Below are 26,451 nucleotides of genomic sequence, written 5' to 3'. Positions count from 1 at the left end.
CGCACATTAGGGGTGGCTCAGGGATAAAATGGTGGTCGCACTGGCCTCCTGTGCCCTAGAAAGTCTGCCCAGCAAAGCCAATTGAGTTTGCCAGCAGTCTCCTGGGGCGGGGGGGGGGGGGAGGAGCTGCGTGGAAGGGAGGCAGGATTGTCTCTCGTCATCAGTACTCTATGCCCAATCAAGGGAACTGGCACTGGGTAGAGGGGTGGGGCCTGCGCTTCATGTGAACGTTTCCTGAATAGAAAGTGATTCCACTGCCTCAATGTGCAGCCGGTGTGTGGCCACAACATATTGGAGGTGAATGGCTGTTATACCGGGGGGGGGGGGCTGACTACTGGCCGACCTGACTCATGGGTCCAGTCTGGAACCCTTGCACAGAGCGGACATATACTGAGACCAATGCTGCCACTAGGGGCAGCATAGAGCACATCACTAGTGTCTATAAACAATTTTTTCTGCTGTCAGATTCTCAGGAATACCTACATTGATTTTGCTTGCTGATTGGTGAAAACGAACTTAAATCCTATGGCTGGACGCTTGTTTAATTTCATTATTATACCGAGTCTTACTGGATCTTTCTAAATGCCTTCTTGTAATACAATACATCCAGGGTAATCATGTCTGAGGGGTGAGTTGAAGGGGAATTGTGGTTTGGGTCCTCACTATGAATATGTTTTGTTGGCTCGAGAGGTTTAAAAGGAAGCGAGTTATCCAAAAGTAAATGTCAACAACAATCTGATAGAGTGCGGAAATAGGCAGCCCGACTACACGAGAACGACAAGATAAACAACTTAGTAGAATGTCAGTGGCTCAGACATGGCGAGTTGAATACCAAGATAACCATACTTTTCTTGCATTAGTAAAGCTTGGTATTGGAATGAGGTGATAGGAACCCGTGTGTGGCAAGCCAGGGATTTTGAGAGCCTGTGCTGCCTTGAGTGGGCAGTTGGTGAAATGACACCTTTTGCAATTGGGCTGTTCAAATCGTAGGCTGGTAACAATTGGGTTAAATTGGTCATTATATTCTGTAAAGAAGATTTAAAAACTGATTCCCAGAGTATAGAGAGCCAAGGTATTCAACCAGAAGAGATCCGGGAACACCCCGCAGATGGAACAGGCGGACAGGCTGGCCGAGGGTCCACACATGTGTACGTGTTGCATTGATGGATGCTACAGTACCTGGGGCATGACCAGTGAGTAATTGCATGGAAATTGTGCTTCTATCCGGGGTGCAATGGCAGTACTGTTGTACTTTGACCCGATATCAGCATTAATGTCTTATGTGTACTGCGTGAAATATAACCACTGCCACCAATAAGGATTATCACCGAAATTGGAAATTGAGTACAAAGGGGTAAAGGGTTAATTGACTTTGACACCCCAAATTCCAACAATTTGAACAGCTTTGGAGGAGCCCAGCAGTACTCAGCTAAGTAGGTATCAAGTATTGGGGTAGTATGCTGCATGCACGGCCTCGTCATTATGAGGGAACAGCCATATCTCTGGACAGTAACTGAGGAGTAGAAGCACGAGGTGGAGAAAGGGGAAGAGAAAGGACATATATGAAGTAAATTGCCATGTCCCCCCAGATTCTACATGATCACATAATCAACGTGACATAACAGTAAGTTCAATCATCATTCCCTAACCTCCAACAACCTCATTACCCTTCCTGCTGCCTTCCCTCGATAACTGATCGTCACATCATCGTCTTTCCACTAACACAAAAATAAATGCCAACAGAATATGCATAATTAAATCTGAAATTATAAATTCAATTGTACAATGATACAGACAGAAATAAAACAAACCTCTGTGGGAACACCACCATCACCAAATGCACCTCCGAGTCACATACCATCTCCACTTGGACCCATATTGGTGTTCCGATACTGTCGTTGTGGCCGGAAGAGATATTCCTGTAGTAATAATAAGGGCCTAGTTTCAAGGCCGATTAAATTGGATATCTTAAATTAAAGAATTGGGCACTTTAAAAACCACAGTCTGCAGAAGCCTGCAGAATCCGAATATACAGAACTCAAGACAAGCGGTCAGGGTCGGTCTGAAGCAGCTCCTGAATAACCCATCAAGTAATTATCGTTGCTACTTGAGATTCACTGGACTATTGTCCACAGTTCCTGATATCCCATCAACTGATAGTCGCTCCTACTTAAGATGCATTGGCCTATTGTTCACAGTTCCTATAACCCATCAAGCAATCATCGCTCCTCCCAAGGCGGGCTCAGGTGCCCTGTCAACAGGTCCAGACCATTGGGCACTGAGACCCTTTCTCCTGAGATTCCATTGGCCGATGGCCAAGGGCAAGTGGAGAAAGGAGGTGGGTGGCGACAGGGGGATAAAAAGATAGGCATTTTTCCAGACATCTGAAGAGAAAGGACTGGAAGCTAAGACTGAAAGCAAAAGACTCAAGGCAAAAGACTCGAAGCAAAGACTCGAAGCTTGGTGTGTGAGGTGACCTTGACCAGACCAGAAAGAAGGAAGCAAGGAAGGAACAGCCAGCAAGAATCACCTTTACAAAGAGGAAGAGGGACTCGGGGTCGGATCTGCAGCTTACCAAATCACAGACTGGCACATTCCAAGGTCCAGGACTACGTGCTGAGGGACGCACTCAAGCTTGGGGCAGCTGCCGCCAAGGCGCAATGGGGAAAGGCCACCGTGTAAGGTCTCCCAGCAAATGTACACCGAGGGGCCGGTAACTGTGGAAAACCCCTCGGTCTGGGTCATTAACACTCCAATGTACAAAAGTATTGAAAGAAACATGACGATGTAAATACTTAAGAAAGAATTGTAAAGTAAACAGGGAAATGTGTGGACTGTCATCCCAATTGAATGCAAGAAAGTCAAGTGAATATGTAACTTTGGAGGAAATGTACAGTCATAACAACTCAAAATGCTCTGTAATGTTTATCAGAGATTTTATGAATAAAGTATAGTTTTTGAAAAAAGAAAATCACCTTTACGGGAAGTATAGTCGAATCCTGGGTGTTTCTTGTATGTATAGTGGGCAATTTATGGGTTAACTATATTTAATAAAGTGTGTTGCATTATATCTGTGTTCTACTTTGTTCTACTCATAAATGAAGACACCTGGGTAAACTTTAAGTAAAGAGCTGGTTGAAGTATCTGAATTGGACAGATACAACACTGCAGCGGTGTGTCCGAGGCTAAGTCCCGGGACCTACCAGGACGGGCTTCCTGTCTGAGGCCCTGTCTGCCCCCCGTAAAATCGTGTCTAGGTCGGGGTGGACGGGATCCCAGAGGGAATCCCATCCATGCAATTTGAAATGCACCCCAACAACCTTGGAGCCCGCCCGGTGTGTGGGGGGTGGGAGTTGGAGACTGGGGGGCGAACATAAAATTCTGCCCTTGGTCAAAGAGATAGCTTTAAAAGAGTGCCATACTGATAGTGAGAGAAGTGTTGAGGTGGAGGGTTTAGGAAGGGATTTTGAGAGCTGCTTTGACCAGCTGAAGGCATGACCCCCTCCCAAAGGTGTGGGAAAGAAAGTCGGATATGCACAAGAAACCAAAGTTGCAGGTGAACAGAGATTGAAGGATTGTATGGTTGGAGAAGGTGAGAGAGGCAAGTCGGGGCAAAGTTATGCTGTGTTTTAGACATCAGATAAGCTAACTTTGGTTACCTTCATGATGGGATGACCTTAGAGTTTGTTCTTCAGACTGTGCCGAGTTGGGCCCTTGCCCTTCCTCCTTCATGGAGAATATTATCCCAGTTGTTTATCATTTAATTCTAATACCATTTGCTGTGACAGGGAGATTTACTGTTGCAGTTTTTGTTTAATTGGATGATATCAAGCAATTTCAAAGCTGAACTGACTCCAGAGAAGCTCACCATATGTCTAATCTGTTTTCCAATTTGTTTTATGTGGAATGTGGCACTAGCTCAACATTTGGTGTGAAAGATTGCAATAAAGATGCTCCTATTATTCCAACCCTGTGTCTTACTGAAGACTCCTCTCAAATGCAACACGTACATGCAAATGACTGCAGGTTCACCCCAAGGCAGTCGATCATTTCACAAGTTTGGTGTCAAATAATTTTTTAATTAACATTTTACTTTGTTCTCATTGTTTAATTTGAATTATAAACAAATCTGGGCCAACTTTCCACAGGAGGCCCAAGGCTCATTACATGGCCACTTGCCCGGTTTCTTCTCTAATTTGGCTATTAAACAGATACTAAAAATTCACATCATTTATGGTGTGTTTAGAAGGAAGAACCCCCTTTATTTCTAGTTTGGATTTTTCTCTCTCTCATTATTTCCCTTTATCCAAGTCAGAAATGTGTGGGTTCAATTCCCAGCACTGCCAACACATGTATCCCCCACCCCTCTCCCCACCCACAACTCTGATTTGAACTTGTAACATAAGCTGGCACTTGAGTATTGAGGGAATGCTGCAATGTCTTTGGGATGGGATGTTAAACTGAGGGCCCACTATCCTCTCCACTGGACATAAGGGGTCCCACACCATTATTTGCACAAGAACAAAATAATTTATTCCCCCAGGCTCCTGGCTAACGTTTATCATTTAAGCAACAGAATACTTGTCTAATTGCTGTTAATGGAATCTTATTCAGTACAACTGACTGCCTTATTTATCTAAATTACAAGAAGTCAAAGATACTTGGTTGGCTACAAAGTGCTTTGGGGATATTCTGAAGAAATGCAGGATACTATGCAAATTACATGGAATTTTCCATTCTGGGGCTAAATCCTCTGGCCGGAGCAGGAGCCTGGGGTAGGATTTTAAGGATGGCGCCCTTGGAAGGAAATCCCACCTGTGAGAGCTGTCGGCCAATCAGATTGGCTGGCAGCTCTCCAACCTTGCCAGGCACAGTGCTGCAGTGGCCAGAAGAGGTAGTTCAGCACTCTGCCTGGAACTAAGTCCTGGGACTGTTGGAAAGGTAAGTCCCAAGTGTCCTGGGGGGCCAAAGGATAGGGGATTCCTTGAGGGGTGGGGGGGAGGGGGGGGGGCGCCCAGCATCACGGGGTAGGCCTGGGGGGAGGGTGGCCTAAAACACCAAAGTCCTGCAGGGGACAGCACCCCAAATCTGAGCCCCCACCCCCCTCAACCTCCCCTCCTCCAGTCCGAGATGGGTAATTGTTGTTCTCTCTGTTCCCCACCCTACCCGCACCCAATCTCACCAGCCTAAAAGTTGAGGCTGGGCAGAAAAAGGATCTTGAATGACATTAAGTGGCCACTTAAGGGCCTTAATAGGTGAAAGGGCAGAATTTCCGCATGGGGCCCTGTCACTCAAGCATGAAATTGAGTCTGGGTTTGGGCAGGTGGGTTCGTGGATGGGAAAATCCCATCCATTCAACTTTATACTTCCCCTAGCCTCAAAAGCCGCCTTGGGGACAACATAAAATTCTGCTCCCGGAATGTTTTTGGCTGGTGGGAGTTTGCATTGTATGTTTTTCTTTCTCTATTCGTTCATGGCATGTGGGCGTCGCTGGCTGGGCTAGCATTTATTACCCATCCCTGAGGGCATTTTAAGAGTTAGCCACATAGCTGTGGGCCTGGAGTCACATGTAGGTCAGACAACGGAAGGATGACAGGTTTCCTTCCCTAAAGGACATCAGTGAACCTGATGTGTTTTTGCAACAATTGAAAATGGTTTCATAGTCTTCATTACACTTTTATTTCCAGATTTTTTATTGAATTCAAATTCCATCATCTGCCCTGGCGTGATTCGAGCTTAGGTCCCCAGAGCATTAACCCATGTTTCTGGATTACTAGTCGAGTGACAATACCACTGCCTCCCCGCAAATGTATTGCGTGATGTCAACCCAATTAACTATGGGACTTCCGGTTGCGGCGATGTCCAGCTAAGCCGCACGTTTCGGCGGCTCCAGCTCGAACGGACCTTCGGGCTCTTTTAAGAGCCCCAGCGGGGAATTTTTTCAGGGCGAAACCCGGTGTGGGGTGAGACAACAGGGAGTCCCCCCCCCCAACGAAAGAGAAAAATATCGGCGGTGGCGGCCAGATCGCGAAGAATCCTCGAAGATAGGGACAGGAGAAAAAAGGAGCAAGGTGGCGGCGGAGAAAGCCCAGGCGACATGGGGGCCCGACCAAGACGAATTTTTAAGACGGTGTGTGGAGCTGCTTAAGAAGGAGGTGCTGACCCCGATGCTACAGACAATTGAGGGGCTTAAGGAGGCACAAAAGACCCAGGGGATGGAGCTCCGCGTGGTGGAGCAGAAGGTGACGGACAACAAAGACGAGATCCTGGGCCTGGCGGTCAAAACGCAGACGCACGAGGCGCTCCACAAAAAATGCATTGAAAGGATTGAAGCCCTAGAAAACAGAGCACGGAGAAAGAACCTTCGGATCCTGGGTCTCCCCAAGGAATGGAAGGAGCGGACTGCGGGGCCTACATGAGCACGATGCTAAGCTCGCTAATGGGAGCTGAGGCCCCCTCGGGCCCCTTGGAAGTGGAAGGGGCTCATCGGGTCCCTGCGAGGAGACCAAAGGCGGGAGAACCACCTAGGGCGACGATCGTGCGATTTCATCGCTTCAATGACAGAGAAGTGGTTCTGAGATGGGCCAAAAAGGTACGAAGTAGTAGATGGGAGAATGCGGTGGTACGGGTGTACCAGGATTGGAGTGCGGAGGTGGCGAGAAGGAGGGCGAGTTTTAATCGAGCCAAGGAGGAGCTACACAAGAAGAAGGTGAAGTTCGGGATGCTGCAGCCAGCACGACTGTGGGTCACGTACCAGGAGAGACATCACTACTTCGAAACGGCGGAAGAAGCATGGACCTCTATTAAAAACAAGAAACTGGATCGGAACTGAGGGACTGATGTTCGAGGGGAAATGACACTGTCGATGTATATAGGGATGTAAATTGGGAAGGGGGGGGACACTAAGAAATGTGGGCGCCGGTGGGGGGAAAGAAGAGACATAGGCGGGGGATGGGGAATGGGAGTGGGGCGGTAGAGGGAGCTGCGCCACAAGGGGCGGGACAACTATAGAGAATACGGGGCATACCGTCCTTGTTCCCGCGGCAGAAAGGTGATGGCGGGAAGATAGGCGCAAGGTAGATGGGAGTTCCCCACACGGGGGGAGGTCAAGGAGTGAGCGGGAGAAGCCAGGGTCAGTTGAAGTCAGCTGACTTTCGGAAGTAATATGGGGGGAGCAATCATGCTAGATGGGGATCTAGCGGGGTGGGGGGGGGGGTGGGGGGGGTGGGGGGGGAGGGGGGGGAGGATAACTGGGTTGCTGCTGCAGAAATCAAAGAGGAACTGGTTAAAGAAAGGGTGGTCGGGGCTGGAATGCGCCACCTGGGGAACGGGTGGGAGCGCGTAACCGGGACGTGGGACTGGCCTAGAGAGGGTGATGGCTAGTCGACACGGGAAGGGGGCAGGTAGCCCCCCAATTCGGCTGATCACGTGGAACGTGAGAGGCCTAAATGGGCTGATTAAAAGGGCCCAAGTGTTCGCGCACTTGAAAGGACTGAGGGCAGACGTGGTTATGCTTCAGGAGACGCACCTGAAGGTGGCGGACCAAGTTAGGTTAAGGAAAGGATGGGTGAGACAGGTGTTCCACTCAGGGCTGGATGCAAAGAACAGAGGGGTGGCCATACTGGTGGGGAAACAGGTAGCATTTGAAGCTAGGAGCATTGTAGCAGATAGCGGAGGCAGATATGTGATGTTGAGTGGCAGACTGGAGGGAACGGAGGTCGTGTTGGTTAATGTATATGCCCCGAATTGGGATGATGCGGGATTCATGAAGCAGATGCTGGGACGTATCCCGGACCTGGAGGTAGGAAACCTGATAATGGGGGGAGACTTCAACACCGTGTTGGACCCAGGGTTAGATGGATCTAGATCTAGGACCGGAAGAAGGCCGGCAGCGGCCAAGGTGCTTAAGGGGTTTATGGACCAAATGGGGGGAGTGGATCCATGGCGATTTGTTAGGCCGAAGGCCAAAGAGTTCTCCTTCTTCTCCCATGTTCACAAGGTGTATTCCCGGATAGATTTTTTTGTTTTGGGAAGGTCGTTGATCTCGAGGGTGGAAGAAACTGAGTATTCAGCCATAGCTGTCTCAGATCATGCCCCACATTGGGTGGACCTGGAACTAGGAGAGGAGAGGGAGCAGCGTGCACTCTGGCGATTAGATGTGGGATTGCTGGCGGATGAGGGAGTCTGTGGAAGGGTGCGGGGATGTATCGAGAGATACCTGGAGGCCAATGACGATGGGGAGGTCCGAGTGGGAGTAGTATGGGAAGCACTAAAGGCGGTGGTCAGAGGAGAGCTGATCTCCATCAGGGCCCACAAAGGGAAAATAGAGGCCAAGGAAAGGGAAAGATTACTGGGGGAGATTTTAAGGGTAGATAAAGAATACGCGGAGGCCCCGGAGGAAGGACTATACAGGGAGAGACGACGACTCCAGATGGAGTTCGACCTTTTGACCACTAGAGGGCCGGAGGCGCAGTGGAGGAAGGTATAGGGGATGAGATATGAATATGGGGAGAAGGCCTGTTGGCCCATCAGCTGCGAAAGAGGACTGCGGCGAGGGAGATAGGGGGAATTAGAGATGAAAAGGGAGCTACGGTGCGGAGAGCAGGGAAGATAAAGGAGGTGTTTAAGACCTTTTATGAAAGACTTTATAGGTCCCAAGCCCCGGAGTGAAAAGAGGAGATGCGGCAGTTTTTGGACCAATTAAGGTTCCCGAGGGTGGAGGAGCAGGAGGTGGAATGCCTGGGGGCACCAATTGGGGTGGACAAGGTTACCAAAGGGCTGGGGAACATGCAGGCAGGGAAGGCCCCGGGACCAGATGGGTTCCCGGTGGAATTTTATAGAAAATATGTGGACTTGCTGGCCCCGCTGTTGGTAAGGACTTTTAACGAGGCCAGAGAAGGGGGGACCCTACCCCCGACAATGTCGGAGGCGACGATATCGCTAATTTTGAAGCGGGATAAAGATCCGCTGCAGTGCGGGTCCTATAGGCCTATCTCACTGTTAAATGTGGACGCCAAGTTGCTAGCAAAGGTGCTGGCAACGAGGATAGAGGATTGTGTCCCGGGGTGGTGCACGAAGACCAGACAGGATTTGTAAAGGGGAGGCAACTAAATGTCAATGTGCGACGGCTATTAGGGGTGATAATGATGCCCCCAGTAGAGGGGGAGGCAGAGATAGTGGCGGCAATGGATGCAGAGAAGGCTTTTGATAGGGTGGAGTGGGGGTATCTATGGGAGGTGCTGAGGAGGTTCGGGTTCGGGGACAGGTTTGTTAGCTGGGTCAAACTCCTCTATGGGGCCCCAACGGCAAGTGTGGTCATGGGTCGGCAAAGGTCGGAGTATTTTCGACTATACAGGGGAACAAGACAGGGATGCCCGCTGTCCCCATTACTGTTCGCGTTGGCAATTGAACCACTGGCCATAGCGCTGAGAGACTCCAGAAAATGGAGAGGGGTGATTAGAGGGGGAGAGGAACACCGAGTGTCACTCTACGCGGATGACCTACTGCTGTATGTGGCGGACCCAGTGGGGGGGATGACAGAGGTCATGCAGATTTTGAGGGAGTTTGGAGATTTCTCGGGATATAGGCTCAACATGGGAAAGAGTGAACTTTTTGTGATACACCCTGGGGACCAGAGTAGAGGGATAGATGGCCTGCCGCGAAGGAGAGTGGAAAGAAACTTTTGATACCTGGGGATTCAGATCGCCAGGAGCTGGGGAACCTTACACAGACTTAATCTGACATGACTGGTGGAACAAATGGAAGAGGATTTCAAAAGGTGGGACATGCAGCCGCTGTCACTGGCGGGCAGAGTGCTGGCAATTAAGATGATGGTCCTCTCGAGGTTCCTATTTGTGTTCCAATGTCTCCCTATACTGATCACTAAGGCCTTTTTTAAAAAAATAGACAGGAGCATCACGAGCTTCGTGTGGGCAGGGAAGGTCCCGAGGGTAAGGAGGGGGTTCTTACAACGTAGTAGAGACAGAGGGGGACTGGCGCTGCCAAATTTGGGCGACTACTACTGGGCCGCCAATGTGGCGATGATTCGTAAATGGATGATAGAGGGAGAGGGAGCGGCGTGGAAAAGACTAGAGATGAAGTCCTGTAAAGGGACGAGTCTAGAAGCGCTGGTGACGGCGCCACTACCGCTCTCACCAAAAAAACGAACCCAGTGGTGGCGGCAACATTAAGTATCTGGGGGCAATGGAGGCAACAGAGAGGTGTGTTGGGAGCCTTGGTGGGGTCCCCAATTAGGAACAACCATAGGTTTGCCCCAGGGAGGCTGGATGGAGGATTTCAGAGCTGGCACCAGTTGGGAATCAGGAGAGTGGGAGATTTATTTATAGACTGGACGTTTGCGAGCTTGGGAGCGCTTGAGGAAAAGTATAAGCTGCCCCAGGAAAATTTCTTTAGGTATATGCAGGTGAGGGTGTTCACAAGACAACATGTGAGGGAATGTCCGCTGCTCCCGACACAGGAGATCCAGGATAGAGTACTTTCGGGGGTGTGGGTCGGGGAGGGCAAGGTGTCAGAGATATACCGAGAGATGAGAGAAGAGGGGGAGGAGCTGGTGGGCGAACTGAAGGGAAAATGGGAAGAAGAGCTCGGGGAGGAGATTGAGGAGGGTTTGTGGGCTGATGCCCTAAGTAGGGTAAATTCCTCTTCCTCGTGTGCCAGGCTTAGCCTGATTCAATTTAAGGTGCTACATAGAGCACACATAACGGGAGCAAGGTTGAGCAGGTTCTTCGGAGTGGAGGACAAGTGTGGGAGGTGCGGCGGAAGCCCGGCAAACCACACACATATGTTTTGGATGTGCCCAGCACTGGAGGGGAGTGACGGGAGTGATCTCGAAGGTAGTGAAGGTCCGGGTCAAACCAGGCTGGGGGTTAGCTTTATTTGGAGTTGCGGATGAGCCGGGAGTGCAGGAGGCGAAAGAGGCCGATGTCGTGGCCTGCGTCCCTAGTAGCCCGGCGTAGGATTTTACTCATGTGGAAGGAAGCGAAACCCCCCGGACTGGAGGCCTGGATAAATGATATGGCGGGGTTCATAAAACTGGAGCAGATTAAGTTTGCGCTGAAAGGATCGGCTCAAGGGTTCACCAGGCGGTGGCAACCGTTCCTCGACTACCTAGCAGAACGTTAGAGGGAAGATAGATGACCCGCAGCAGCAACCCAGGGGGGAGGGGGGGGGGGGGGGGAGGGCGGGGGAAGGGAGGGAGGGGGGGTAAGATGTTTGGGTTTTGGGAGGGGGAGGGGGGACGGGGGAGGGGGGGGGTAGTATCACTTTATGTTATTTGGTTAGTTTACCATGTTAGTTAGTTACTTAATATTAGATTGTAGTTATCATGTTACTTGTACTTTTAATTTCTCTTTTTTGATTTGTAAGGGGAAAAATATTGTGATTGAAAAACTTTAATAAAATATATTTTTAAAAAAACAAAAACCTAATTAACTATGCAGTTAGCGGTTTCCCAACAATTTTTTCGGCGGTGCAGGCTGGAAGGCGCACGCCACACGGTCATATCAGGGCACCATAATTTAAAGGTGCCTGGATATCAACTTGCCCACCATTGAAGGAGGAGATGGCCTGCTAACCGCAGGGAGCCCCATCCCCAAATTCAGTGATGCAGCCATGGAAGTCCTTCACAATGCAGTGCTGGCCAGGAGGGGTGTCCTCTACCCAGAGGGTGGAAGGAGTAGGCTGAGCTTGTGCACCATTCCTGCATTGGAGGAAGTCTCCAGGGTGGTCAGTGCCCAGGGGATTCATCAGAGGTCCATCTTGTAATGCCAGAAACAGATGAATGACCACATCCACTCTGCCAGGGTAAGTGAACCCTTAACTGCTCACACTCAGCTCACTGAATGGTAGAGGGGACATAGGCTCAGTGGCCAGGGCACCATCCATGTGGCCCATGTAAAAAACAGCTATTCTTTGTGCTAAGGTGCCTCATAGCCCCACTGCAGACTATCTAGTCTGCAGGTGCAGAAGTCACTGTGGGTCTTTGACCCTTCCACACACAGAGCATAGATGCTGTTGGAGATGTGGAGAGAGTGAGATCACCAGCAAGCAGCAGCTAATCACTGCTGTAAGACTTATCCTTCAATCTGCATGGGCTGGAGGATGCTGCCCCAGAACCCTTGTGGGCAACGTACAGTGCATCAATCACATGGCCTACAACCCAGTGGGTTATTTGTAAGACTGGAAGCCTGAGAAAGATACATGAAAACCAATTTCTCTCAACTCCATTGTGTCTCTTTGTACAGGAAATGTTACAGCACAACAGGAGAGAGAGAGAGGACGAGAGGGGACCAGCCTGACCTCAAGAAATGAAATGAAATGAAATGAAAATCGCTTATTGTCACAAGTAGGCTTCAAAGGAAGTTACTGTGAAAAGCCCCTAGTCGCCACATTCCGGCGCGTGTTCGGGGAGGCTGTTAAGGTAATCGAACCGTGCTGCAGGCCTGCCTTGGTCTGCTTTCAAAGCCAGCGATTTAGTCCTGTGCTAAACCTTGCTGACTTTGAGGAGCGTTCATCCCAGCTGGCTGAGGGTGAAGCAGACCGAGCCTGCAGTGAAGGAGAGGTTGGGAGGAGCCTCCATCCATTAAAGACCCATGCATGTCACACAGAAACCTAATGGTCATTCGTTCCTCCAAGTTATAGATAGCTCATGTAGTCATTTGTTCTTTTCTCAGAGGATAAGGAAAGTTAGGGAGCCCAGACCAACAGTTCATCCAGCCCACAGAGGACCAAGGACATTGGGGAGGAGGCAGAAACTGCATCTGTAAAGCAGTCACCTGCGCCCTCCACCAGTGCAGAGATACACACCTCGGAGGTACTTGATCTAGTTGAGCAGGGTCCCACATTCTGGTGGTCACCGCATGGACACATGTCTGCAGCAAGAGGAAGCAGGGTCAGTTACGCTCAGAGGACTGTCGGGAAACAGGCAACTATGACATCCAAGTCAGGTGATGAGCCTCTAGGATCTGCCCTGCTCGAGATGCTGGGAAGCTGCAAGGGCCGGGGGGGGTGGGGGGGGGGGGAACATCAGGCATATTTGCCGGATGCTCTCAACAGGGTAGCAGGTGAGGTGAAGGAGAGCGTTTGTCTGCTCTTTGATAAAGTGGTTCCAACCTGTGCACACATGGAGATCTCCATGTGGAGGGTAACAAACACCATGGAGAACCTTATCTAGCTGGACAACAGATTTCTGTTGGAGATGCGTGCAGACCTGCACTACGTCGCTGCAGCCAGGGGTGAGCGCTTGCTGTGGCTATGGGAGAGGGCAATGGGGCACCTCGCCCTCCCTCCAGTTGCCACCTACCCTCAAGAAGTCAGGCAGGAGTCCCGGCTCGCACAAAGGGAGGAGGAACGGCTGTTGGCTCACCCTGGGACCTCCACTCAGGACTCTCTAAGGGTATCCTGCCTTTAGAATCTCCCTTGTCTGTGACACCTTCAGCTTCGTCCTCTGTGACCGCAGAAGCAGCAGGACAGCCTAGAAAGCTGGAGCCCCCCAGGCCTCCGGTCTCCAGAAGATGGCTGCCAAGGTCATCCAAGACAACAGGGAAAACTGGCAGGCAAGCTACCTCCACTCTTGTTGAGATTGTCGGGACAGAACCTAGCAGAAGAGGTAAGGAACACAAGATGAAGAAGTTTTGATTTCACATGTGGCGAACTGTGATTGTTAATCTTATGGCACTTTTGTAAATATAGTACACTTTAATGAGGTCTGATGTGGTTTATTTATGATCTAGTCATAAGACTGTGTGCAGCGACTGTCCCTCCACCCCAACCCTCTCCGCAACCACTTTGAGAGAGAGACACTCCAGGCTGGGTCAATGAAGTCCAGAATCATGCATGTGTATGGAGGCCTAGTAAGCTATGTGCAAGAAGTCTCCCATACACGCCAAGCATTTGCCCCTCATCTCTCCCAATGCTTTTGCATTGTCAGTCCGACATGCTGGGATTCCTCTTAATTTTTCCAGTAGAGCTGCTCACTCCCCGATTACCTAACTCCCATAGAGCATCTTGAGATCTCAACCATGAAGCTCTACATAGCTGTGAGCAGCCATGGTTGTTTGTATGTTTGACATTCAGTCAAACACCTTTACCCCTCCCCCTGGGACCCACACACTCCCTCCCATAACCATTGATCTCCCCAAATGTAATATCTCACTTTCCCATGGTTACCCTTCAACCCTCCCCTATTACTCTCTGTGCTGTGCAGGTGAAAGTCTATGCCCCTGGCCTTCCCAGGAGCCCACCCCGATGATAGTAAATCTGCCACCCTCGTTGTGACGATCTTCAGAATCCTCTTCTCCTCCTGTATCCCCTCCCAAAACTCTTAGCGCCTCCTCAGCCGTCATCGCTCAACCCATTCCTATCAACAATTCCCTCAGTATGCTCCCAGGACTCAGCAGTTAACACCATCGACTCCTCCCTCTGAACCCCTTTCCCCCCCTGCCCATTCATACCTGTACACCCCTCCACCCTCCTCCTCCCCCTCACCCGCTCTCCACCATTCGCCTTCCTACCCTCCTGTTCCATAGCAGCTCACCCATTCCATGATCCCTGCAGCATCACTCTCTTTCCGACCATCCCCAATCTCCCCTACCCCCATCCAGGCCTCCACACCCACCCTAACTCCTTAATTCCTCTCCTCCCCATCTAACCCCACCCCCTATCCAGCCCATCAACGCCTAAAGTACCTCCTGCCGCCGTCCACCTGCAGCTTGAAGATCCATTTTGGTACTGAAGATATTCAGGTCGGGCCTTCATCTGCATCCCATTAAAGGGCAATAGTCCAGGAGGCAGAGGAGCGCACATACCTGCTGTCATTTTACACCAGCGGGATATAGATTTATTGACTCCTGCCACACTAAATCAAGGTGACAGTGATAATGAAAGCAAATGTTGAAGGAGAATTTAGAGGTTTATCTTTATTTTCAAAAAATATCTTTATTCAAATTTTTCAACAGATTTTCAACAAAAAGAAAGAAACAAGAACACAACAATCAGAAGTTATACAAAAATTATACATTGGATTTCCCCCATATACAATAACCCCCCATATGACATTTAAAAGCACCAATAGGGAAGCCCCCCCCCCCAATTCGGGGCATGTACGTTCACCAGTACCACCCTCACCCCCTGCAACCTACTGCTCACTATCACATATCGACCTCCATTATCCACTACAATATTCATTGCCTCAAACGACACCCGCTTCCCCCCAGTATTGCAACCCCTCTGTTCTTCGCATCCAACCCTGAATGGAAGACCTGCCCTACCCATCCCTTTCACAGCCTAACCTGATCTGCCACCTTCAAATGTGTCTCCTGGAGCATAACCACGTCTGCCTTCAGTCCCTTTAAGTGCGCGAACACCCGGGCCCTCTTGACCGGCCCATTCAGGCCCCTCACATTCCAAGTTATCAGCCGGATTGGGGGGCTACTCGCCCTCCCCACCCCCTGCCGACTAGCCATCTCCTTTTCTAGACCAGCCACGTGCCCGCGCCTCTCACACACTCCAATCCCCCAGGCGGCGGACCCCCGCCCCGACCACCTCTCCTACTTCCAGCTCCCCTTTGGCCAATGCAGCAGCATCCCTGTTCCCCCCTCCCCCCCTCCCCTGCTCCCCCCCTCCCCCCGCTAGATCCACATCTAGCCATTTTGCTCCCCCCATGACTTCTGCTGACCCCGGCCTCTCCCGCCATTCCATCGACCTCCCAGTGTGAGAATCCCCCCTCCCCTTGGCAGTCAGTGTGCACTCCTCTCCAGCACCGGCCTCACCCCCCCCCCCCATCCGGCCCCAACCTCATCCTTCCCTAACGTGGGAAAAAGCCCGCGCTTTCCTGAGCCGGCCCCACCCCCTCTGGCGCAGCTCCTTTTTGCGGCCTTACCCCAACACCCCATCCCCGGGCCTCCGCTCCCCCTCTTCCTCCATGGGGGCCTGCCCCTCCAACACCGACGCCCACACTCTCCCACAGCCCCCACTTCAAATCCATTCACCCATCCCCACCCAGCACTCAAACCAAAAGAACATTCCCCAAACGTAATAAACACAGTAAACATCCCCCCACGACAAACCCTCAATTTGAGTCCAACTTTTCAGTCTGGATAAAGTTCCATGCCTCATCGAGCGTTTCAAAATAGTGGTGCCGATCTTGGAACGTGACCCACAATCGCGCTGCAGCATACCGAACTTCATCCCCTTCCAATGGAGCACCGCCTTAGCCCGATTGAAACCAGCGCTCCTGTTAGCCACCTCCGCACTCCAATCTTGGTAAATTCGGATCTCCGTGTTCTCCCACCTGCTGCTCCGCTCTTTTTTGGCCCATCTCAGGACACACTCTCTGTCCATAAAGGGGTGAACCGCACCACTACAGCCCTTGGCGGCTCGTTGGCTTTGGGTCTCCTTGCCAGGACCCGATGAGCCCCATCTAGCTCTAGGGGCCTCGGGAAGGCTCTCGTGCCCATCAGCGAATTGAGCATCGTGCTCATATATGCCCCAGCATTGGGCCCCTCCACTCCTTCAGGGAGACCCAGAATCCGAAGATTCTTCCTCCTCGACCTATTCTCCAGGTCCTCTAATTTTTCCGCCCACCTCTTGTGCAGCGCCTCGTGCGCCTCCACCTTCACCGCCAGGCCCAAGATCTCATCCTCGTTCTCCGAGGCTTTTTGCCGCACCTCCCGGATCGCCGCCCCTTGGGCCTTCTGGGTCTCCACTAGCTTCTCAATCGCCGCCCTCATTGGCGCCAGCATTTCGGTCTTCAGCTCCTCAAAGCAGCGTTTGAGAAACTCCTGCTGCTCCTGCGACCACTGCGCCCACGCTGCTTGGTCTCCACCCGTCGCCATCTTGCTTTTCCTCCCTCGCACCTTTTCGCTGACCCAAGATCCCTTTTTTCACCGCCCCACTCCTGGTCCAATCCATATAATGTCGGGGGGACCCTGCTGTCACCTTCCCACACTGGAAGCCGTCGAACAATTGCCGTTGGGCCCCCTCTGGAGAGCCCAAAAGTCCGTTCCCGGTGGGAGCTGCCGAACATGCGACCTACCTAGGAATAGCCGCAACCGGAAGTCAATTTGGAGGTTTATTAACAGTCACTTTCACATCAAACACACCCTGGGTGGATGTGCAAGATAATAATAATAATTGCTTATTGTCACAAGTAGGCTTCAATGAAGTTACTGCGAAAAGCTCCTAGTCGCCACATTCCGACGCCTGTTTGGGGAGGCTGGTACGGGAATTGAACCGGCGCTGCTGGCCTTTTCTGCATTACAAACCAGCTGTTTAGCCCACTGTGCTAAACCAGCCCCCGCATGTATGCAATATCCTATTTACATATGGAGGTCTTCTTGAATTTGTGCCCATTCCTTGACTGTTTGTTCTAATTGGTTTGTATTTTCATGCACATGTAGTTACTCCAAATATAGACTGGCATAATGTGCAAACTTTTCTGCTTCCACAGGTGGTGTAAATGCGCCTTGACTAACTAGACTGTCCAGTGGACTTCCCCAGTGTTGAAGGAAGATCAAACAACATGGTGGCACTGTGTTTAGCACTGCTGCCTTACAGTGTCAGGGACCCGGGTTCAATTCCGGCCTCGGGTGACTGCCTGTGTGGAGTTTGCACTTTCTCCCCGTGTCTACGTGGGTTTCCTCCGGGTGCTCTGGTTTCCTCCCACAGTCCAAAGATGTGCAGGTTAGGTGGATTGGCTAAATTACACCTTGGGGTACTGGGTTACGGGGATACGGTGGAGGCATGGTCGGAAGCAAATGCTCTTTCCAAGGGCCGGTGCAGACTCAGTGGGCCGAATGGCTTCCTTCTGCACTGTAGGGATTCTATGAAAATGGCTGGCTTGACCTTGGGGCTGAGTGAACCCAGTAATCAGAGGTATCCTTCTCTTGGTCTTCCCAAAGCTATTAGCATTGGTTATGGGGTTTCTAAATCCTGCAGTATTCTCCAGGGATTACAGATTAATCACCTGGGTACTGCAACCTTGGAGAACAGTCATCTTTTTTATTCTGTGTGTTTCATTCATTTTCCGGGAACACCACTGTTTATTCGTTTGAAAAATATTGCAACTGGGGCAGGAGCAAGAATTTTCGCTGGACAGGGTGAGTGGTTGGAGGCAGGTGATCATGAGATGAAATCTCCAAGAATGCATCTTGAAGAACTGGCGACCCTAACCTTTGCCTTTACTTTACACGATGGAGTGGTTCTTTCAGTCAGTGACACTGCGTAACGTAAATGCATGATTACTCTTTCATTCATTATTGCATTTAACGTTTGAATTGAACTGAAGGCCTTTATTTTTGCAGCCGTCGGCGTCACGGATGCCTAAAGCCAACTCTGTAATGAATAACGCATTCGACAAAGATTTACAAACTGGCTGCTGACGTCCATAAGGCGGCTTGACCAAGGCGGCAACGCCAACTTGACAACGTGTCGAATCAGGATTAAACTCCAGCCTAACCTCCCACCTTTGATGCAGATTGTTCATATTGTCAGGCAGATTAAACGACGTGCAGATACCAAAATAATTGCTGCCACGGCCCCCTATGTCCCCCTCATTTATTTGCTGCATCCTGATTAATATGCAGAAACAGATGTACATCAAAGATTGTGCATTCTGTACAGCTGTTCTGCATTACCGCTGAGACAGCAAGTGGCTCCGACAGTGTCAATAAAGCTCTTTGTGGTGAGTTTGATCATTAGCGAAACGCAGTGCCTTGTTAACAGGCAGCGCCTCTGAAATCATAAACAGCGTGTGTTTTGTTTGACAGAGCGCAATAACTGCAGAAATGAACTGGCAGCCGGGGCAGTGCATGATCCAGCCCGACTGGAAAGGAGAGGGGTTTGGGCGGTTTCTCCTGGTAGCCCAAGACTATCACGAAAAATGTGCAGGCCCCCGTAATTCAACATAATAACGTTAGCTGAAGCATTAGCATAATAATTGTGATGAAACTGTCAGGCACATCAATACGACATTGATAGTTAATTAAAGGAGAATGGAAATGGCAGGCGAAAGGAATGATAAGCTCTGAGGGTTATTAAACACGCTGAATAATTCACAAGCAGCGCAATCAAGTGGTATTTACAGCCGTTGCCATACAAGAGAAATGTCACTTATTAACATCTTTATTCGAGACTCGGCATTTTTTTTGACATGGGTTGGAAACTAGAAGAGTGTTTTGACAGAGCTGATGAGAATTACCGGCCTCTGGCGCATCCTCTCCCAAGAATGAAATGGAACCAGAAAATAAAATGTCGCTGCAATGATTTTGGGCTCCATGTGAGTCCCATGGAAGGCAGATGTTGCCCCCCCCCCCTCCCCCCTCGCTGTGAACTGACTGAGAATTATTACAAGTCATTTCATTCTAGCCTACAATATGTTTTCATCTGTGCAATAATGTTCATCAGTGATAAATATATAGGAGTATATGCACTTTTTAAAATAATAATCTCACATGCCAACCCCACAACCCCCCTCCAAAGAAATTGCAACTGCTCCGAGTTGGAGCATTCATGGGTTCCAATCTCACTCTAAAGATGGAGGGTAAAGTCTAGGTTGACACTCCAGTGCAGTGCTGAGGCAATGCTGCACTATGGAGCAGACACTCTGCTGGGATGGTAAACGAGGGCCCTGACTTCCAGCTGAGGGATGTAGAGGAAACACACGGGATGTTTCCTCCGACGATCTTTTATAAATTGCTCTCCACAATGCAATTGCAACTGCTAAACTAACTTAAGCACTCAGGTACCAAGTTCATCCAAGTATGCCTAAGGATTTAAGGCATACAGGCGGGAAGAAAATCGAATGATAAATACGTGTCTGCTCAGATGGTTTCATTTAAGATGGCGACCAGTTCCCCCATGCCTTTGACAGCTGAAGCCTGGGGGAAATTCTTGTCACTGAGCTTGACAAACCCCCGATGACTCTGGAATTGAAAAATTCTTTGGAAGAATCATTGGGTCAAATTTGGTTCTCTCTCGACACCATTCACCTAGCTGTTGATTCTCACGCCAACGCCCTCACTGACATTGGGGCAGCCCTCTCGGGTGACAGGAACAGGACCTGTATGCTGGAGGCCAAGCTGGTTGCAGCGATTAAAGAGCGTATCGCTGCGGGTTAAAGTCGATGACTTGGAAAACTGGTCAAGATGACAAAATCTAAGTATTGTTGGCCTATTAGAGGGAAGCAAGGGCAGAGCCCCGACACAGTTCATGTTGGATTTATTGAAAAAGGTGGTGTGCCCTGGAGCTAGACAGAGCCTACCGTACCCACCAAACCAAAGCATCACCGAGGTGGCCCCCCCCCCAATATGAGCGCAGGGTGTGTGGTGTTTTCTGTGGGAACAATCGGCGCAGCCCCAGCACCAATCCTGCGACCAGTGAGGGACTAGCAGTCACGGCACATAAAACGTCCGGCCTCCACGAAATAAACGTCCGGATAATTGCCGGATCCGTGGCCAAGCATGCGCACGGCACCGACCTGCAGCAGTCGCGCCATACAACATGGCGCTGGCCGTGTCCCTCTGGACAACCCTCGCCAACCCCTGGCCACCCCCACCAGTCCCCCCAGCCGTCGCTGATGCCCCCCCCGGCCAGCAGCTCGGCTCCCGTCGGACTGTGACGGCGCTGGACACAGCCGGCAGCCACCACGCCGGGTTCCCGACTGCTGAGACCACACGTCAACCGCACGGTCGGGAACTCGGCCCATCGGGTACCGAGCATTGGGGGAGGGCCTTCAGGTGACATCGTGAGGCGCTCCCAAATGTGCGCGGCGCGCAACGATGATGCCGTTTTAGAGGGGGTGGAGCATGCACAACCTGCGTAAAACATGCGCCGCCGCCAATTGGGGCGTAAAAACAGATTCTCCGCCCGATCGCTGATTATGAAATAAGCGTTGGGAAATGGAGAATCCCACCCCACTTCTTTGACATTCCAGATGAGGCCGATTCTTTGTTTCAGCGGCACATACTTAATACCTGATGGGTGACTTTGGTTTCGTCGGTGGACTTTATGGAGGTATTGACTGATAACTATGAGCTTTCAACACCTAGTGCGAGATTCTCCAAACCTTCACCGGGTCGGAGAATCGCCGTGGGCCGTCGTGAATTCCACCCCCGCCGCCCGCCGAATTCTCCGAAGGGAGAAAAGTCGGCGGGGCGTCAATCGCGCCGCACGCCTCGGAGAATGGCACGGGCAGGCGCGAGGCAATGGATTTCGGGGCTACCAGTATTTTCCCGTCCGGATGGGCTGAAGTCCCGCCGACGTGATCATAGGTCACGTTGGCGTAAATCAAAACATCTTTCAATCGGCGTCAACCAGTGCTCAAGATTGACGCCGACAAGCGTGGAGGTGGGTGACGGCCTGGGGGGTTGGCCGCTGGAGAGGTGATGGCGTGGCCGCAGTCTGTATGTGTGGGGGAGAGTTGTGTGTGTGTGTGTGCGGCGGGGGGGGGGTTAGAGTGGGGTGGGCTCTGGGGGAGTGCCGGGGACGGTGGGATGACTGCCGGGGAGGGGGACGGGGGACGGGGGTCCATGCCGGGGAAGTGGCCGGGGGGGGGGTCAATGCCGGGGAGGGGGACGGGGAGGTGCGTGGCTGGGGAGGTGGCCGGGGGGGGTGGGGTCCGTGCCAGGGAGGGGGACGGGGAGGTGCGTGCCGGGGAGGGGGACGGGGAGGTGCGTGCCGGGGAGGTGGCCGGGTGGGGGGGGGGTCTGTGCCGGGGAGGGGGACGGGGAGGTGCGTGCCGGGTTGAGGGACGGGGAGGTGCATGCCGGGGAGGGGGACGGGGGGGGACGGGTGTCCGTGCCGGGGAGGGGTAACGGGGGGGGGGGGGGGGGGGGGGTCTGTGCCGGGGAGGTGCGTGCCGGGGAGGGGGATGGGGATGGGGGGGAGGTCTGTGCCGGGGAGGAGGATGGGGGGACGGGGGGTCGTGCCGGGGAAGGGTACGGGGAGGTGCGTGCCGGGGAGGGGGACTGGGAGGTGCGTGCCGGGAAGGTGGCCGGGGGGGGGGGGTCCGTGCTGGGGAGGGGGAAGACAGGGGGTGTCCGTGCCGGGGAGGGGGACGGGGAGGTGCGTGCCGGGGAGGGGGGGGATCCGTGCCGGGGAGGGGGACGGGGGGGGGGGTCCGTGCCGGGGAGGGGGCGGGGAGGTGCATGCCGGGGAGGTGGCCGGGGTGGGGGGGGGGTCCGTGCCAGGGAGAGGGACGGGGAGGTGCGTGCCGGGGAGGGGGGCGGAGAGGTGCTTGCCGGGGAGGGGGACTGGGAGGTGCGTGCCGGGGAGGTGGCCGGGGGGGAGGGGGGGGTCCGTCCCGGGGAGGTGGCCGGGGGTGGGTCCGTGCCGGGAGGTGGCTGGGGGGGTCCGTGCCGGGAGGGAGATGGGGAGATGCGTGCCGGGGAGGGGGACTGGGAGGTGCGTGCCGGGGAGGGGGACTGGGAGGTGCGTGCCGGGAGGTGGCCGGGGTGAGGGGGAGGGGGTCCGTGCCGGGGAGGGGGACAGGGAGGGGGACGGGGGGTGGTCTGTGCCGGGGACGGGGAGGTGCGTGCCGGGGAGGGGGACGGGGGTCCGTCCCGGGGAGGGGGACGGGGTGGGGGGGGGGGGTCCGTGCCGGGGAGGGGGACGGGGAGGGGTGGATGTCCGTGCCGGGGATGGGGACGGGGAGGTGCGTGCCGGGGAGGGGGACGGGGTGGGGGGGGGGGGGTCCGTGCCGGGGAGGGGGAGGTGCGTGCCGGGGAGGGGGACGGGGGTCCGTCCCGGGGAGGGGGACGGGGTGGGGGGGGGGGGGTCCGTGCCGGGGAGGGGGACGGGGAGGGGTGGATGTCCGTGCCGGGGATGGGGACGGGGAGGTGCGTGCCGGGGAGGGGGACGGGGGGGACGGGGAGGTACGTGCCGGGGGTGTCCGTGCCGGGGAGGAGGACGGGGAGGTGCGTGCCGGGGAGGGGGACGGTGGGGGGGGGGGGGTCCGTGCCGGGGAGGGGGACGGCGGGGGGGGGGGAGTACGTGCCGGGGAGGGGGACAGGGATGGGCTGTCGTACCAGGACATCTCGGACTGGGAATGCAGGAGGAGACTCCGGATGAGCCGGGAAACCGTGGCACACATCTGCCACCTGCTGGCACACCTGTCACCGCGTGGCACTGGCGGGGGACACCCTCTCCACGTGTCCGTCAAGGTTACGGTGGCCCTGAACTTTTATGCAACGGGGTCATTCCAGGCGCCGAGTGGGGACCTGTCCGGCATATCGCAGACATCGGTGCATCCGGGCAGTGACAAACATCCTATATGCCATTGCGCACCGCTACATCCGCTTCCCTGTGGACCGGGCCAGCCAAGATGCCCGGGCTGTGGGCTTCTCTGCCGTGGCCGGGTTCCCCATGGTCCAGGGCGCGATCGATGGGATGCACGTCGCCGTGCGGCCACCTGCAGATAACAAGGCCGTCTGCGCACGTTACCTGGGCAGTGTACACAACTCATACGTGTTGTCGCGGTCATAAACCCCCGGCATGTATGAGGGACGCCATCCCCGGCTGAGGGGCTGGTTGCTGGGCGACAGGAGCTAACCATTGCGATCGTGGCTGATGACGCCGATACGGAGGCCACGCAATGAGGCGGAGAACCGCTACAATGATGCTCATGTAGCGACAAGGGGAGTGACAGAGAGGTGCTTTGGCGTGCTGAAGATGCGTTTCAGGTGCCTGAACCTCTTTGGGGGCGCCCTCCAGTATCGGTCAGATAGGGTCGGCTGCATCATTGTGGTGTGCTGCGTCCTGCTCAATATAGCTCAGCAGAGGGGCGATGTGCCGCAGGCAGAGGACGGCGGAGTGGAGGAGCAGCAGGAAGAGGCGCAGTCCTCCCCAGATGAGGGGGATGGGGGCAATGGTCAGGGCAGATGGGCTAGACATGGGCGGGTGGCTGTCCACCGTTACCGGCTGGGCCAGGGGGCACGGGACAGGCTGATAGACGCCCGCTTCACTGACTAGATGGGCGTGGGAAGCGGGTAGTATGGCCACAGACCGCACACCATGGCAACACCCGACCACCCACACCCCCCACCCATCCACCCACCCAGCACCCCAACCCCACCCACCCCGCCCGCATGCACACCACCCCCCCACTGCCGATCCACCTGCGGCACAACGGCCGGGTTCCCACAGTTGCCGGTGGACGCGTGTCTTTTGCAGGCCATGGAGGATGATGACAACCCGCCCTGCGATGAGCTCCTGGCTCCACATCGTTGGACGATGTCTGACCCATGGCCACAGTACCACCATCCACCCTGACCATCCCTGCATGCGGCTGTGACACTGCAGCGCACGGTCCCGTCCTCTGCCCGGGGGGATGTTGATGGCGGCCCAGGGGGAAGGGGGCAGACTCACCTGGGGCTGAGGTAAGACCACCCCTCACACACACACTTGACGCTCAACGTACATGACACCCCCGCACGCTTTGGACAGAGCACAAAGGCAGCTTCTGTAGGTGTAACATTGACTTTAATAACGAAAGGAGTTCATGCACGTGCCCTGCACCCGTGCCAACTTTCTCAGTGTCTAATTGTTTGGCCTTACGGGCCCTTTGACTACGCCTAGGTGGTTCCCCAGACGGTACAGCAGAACTGGAGGTGGACTCCTGTGATTCCTGCCCTCTGACACGGGATCCCTTTGGCGGCCGTTTCCTGGGGCGTCCTGGCCTAGATGGGCCAGGCTGCGGCCCGGGCGACTGGGATGGCGAGCTGCCAGCCTGTCCTGCCCGTTGCCCACCCGATGCACCTGGGACGGAAGGGGGGGTGCCCGAGGTGTTGAGGTGTTCCGGGACCTCCCCTACAATGGGACCTGGAATGGGCCCCAGCACCTCCTCCTCCCTCGGGGTGCCCGATGGCCCCCAGGCCTCTACATTGGTGGGGGGTGAGAACGGACTGGCCATCCGACACCTCCCCGACACCTCCCCGACATCTGGCGCTGCCAGTCCTGGAGGCCCGTGCTGGTATCGACAGGGGTCTGCAGGTTTGCAGCCCTGGAGCTCAGGGGGTTGGCAAACCCTGTCTGTGACTGTCCGACGCCGGCTCGCACATGGGCAATGGCGCCGATGCCCTCAGCGATGGCCTGCTGAGACTGGGCCATTGCCTTCAGAGACTGGGTCACGGAGTTGAGCCCCTCTTCCATCTGCCGCTGGCGCTGGCTCATGGCCTCCTGTGAGAGGGCAGCCATGTCCTGGGCCACAGACGCCGCCTGCACGGAAGGCCCCAGGCCTCGCATACTGCTCCCCATGCCTGACAACGTCGCACCCATTGCCTCCACCGCGGACGCCACCTGTGCGGTGTCGGCCTGGGTAGCACGCATGACCGGCACCACTGCCAGCTCCTGGACGCGGGTGGACTCCTCCACCTGCGACTGCAGCCGCCGCAAGCTGGCCGTCACCCTCTTCCCTCGTCCCAGGTTCGGTGTTGCATCGGACCTATGGGTGGGTGTGGTAACTCCAGGAACCCGGGATCCATCTGGCGGCAGATGTTCGCATGCGCCGGGCTGCCCTCCGACCGCCCGGCCCCTCTGCTGCTCCTACCTCCACCTGCTGTACCGGGACAGCTGTGTTGTGCGCACCAGTGAGTGTACCAGACGCCTCATCACTAAAGTGCCCAACCGAGGTGAGCGTCTCTGCGATGGTGGAGGGTGTTGGTGACAGCAGTGGCGTTGTGTCGTGCGCATCGTCCGACTGTGAGTCCATGGCACTTTGGGGTGGCGGTTCGTCTCCGCCCATCCAATCTGTGCCACTGTCCTGTATTTCAGTTTCCTGGATAGGGGTGTCCTGGGTTGTGGTTTCGTGGCTCGGCTGTGACGGGGGCCTGTGGCTGCCCCTCTCGTCGCTGGGTGGCACACGCCTGCGTCGCCGCACCCGCATGAGAAGGGGGCGCCGTCTCCCTGTTGCTCCAGGTCTCTCCGTCTCCTGTGGTCTCCGAGGGGCATCGTGTGGGTGTCGCATGCCAGAGGGTCCGGGTCTCTCCGTCTCCCGTGGTCTCCGAGGGGCATCGTGCGGGCGTCGCATGCCAGAGGGTCCGGGTCTCTCCGTCTCCCGTGGTCTCCGAGGGGCATCGTGCGGGCGTCGCATGCCAGAGGGTCCGGGTCTCTCCGTCTCCCGTGGTCTCCGAGGGGCATCCTGCGGGCGGTCTGCATCTGCGGGGATGGGTGCCTCGACGTTTGGTCCTGCGATACACAATGAAGCATGCATGGTTAGACATCAGGCAGTGATCAGGTGATATGGGGGAGGGGAGATATGGGGGAGGGGGATATGGGGGAGGGGGGATATGGGGATGGGCTGTCGGTGGCTCACTTGCTAGTATGCCCCCGACCTCTGCATCAGCAACCTCCCGGTCCTCAGGTCTGCCAGCCAGTTCCAGGGCCCTTTCCTCATGTTCGGTCAGTGGCCTCTCATCAGCGGGGCCTCCTCCAGTCCTC

The 26,451-nt window shown here is 54.3% G+C and overlaps 1 protein-coding gene across 1 annotated transcript in view; it reads right to left on the bottom strand.

The window, feature by feature from the left end:
* nrsn1 (neurensin 1) overlaps positions 1-26,451 on the bottom strand; it is a 237,836-nt gene that overhangs the window by 175,932 nt on the left and 35,453 nt on the right. The gene's annotated exons all lie outside the window — the stretch shown is intronic.

This window comes from Scyliorhinus torazame, chromosome 6 (genome assembly GCF_047496885.1).
Source record: "Scyliorhinus torazame isolate Kashiwa2021f chromosome 6, sScyTor2.1, whole genome shotgun sequence".
NCBI lineage: Eukaryota > Metazoa > Chordata > Chondrichthyes > Carcharhiniformes > Scyliorhinidae > Scyliorhinus > Scyliorhinus torazame.
Note: the sequence above shows the minus strand (reverse complement) of the source record. Positions and strands in the feature narration are given on the sequence as shown.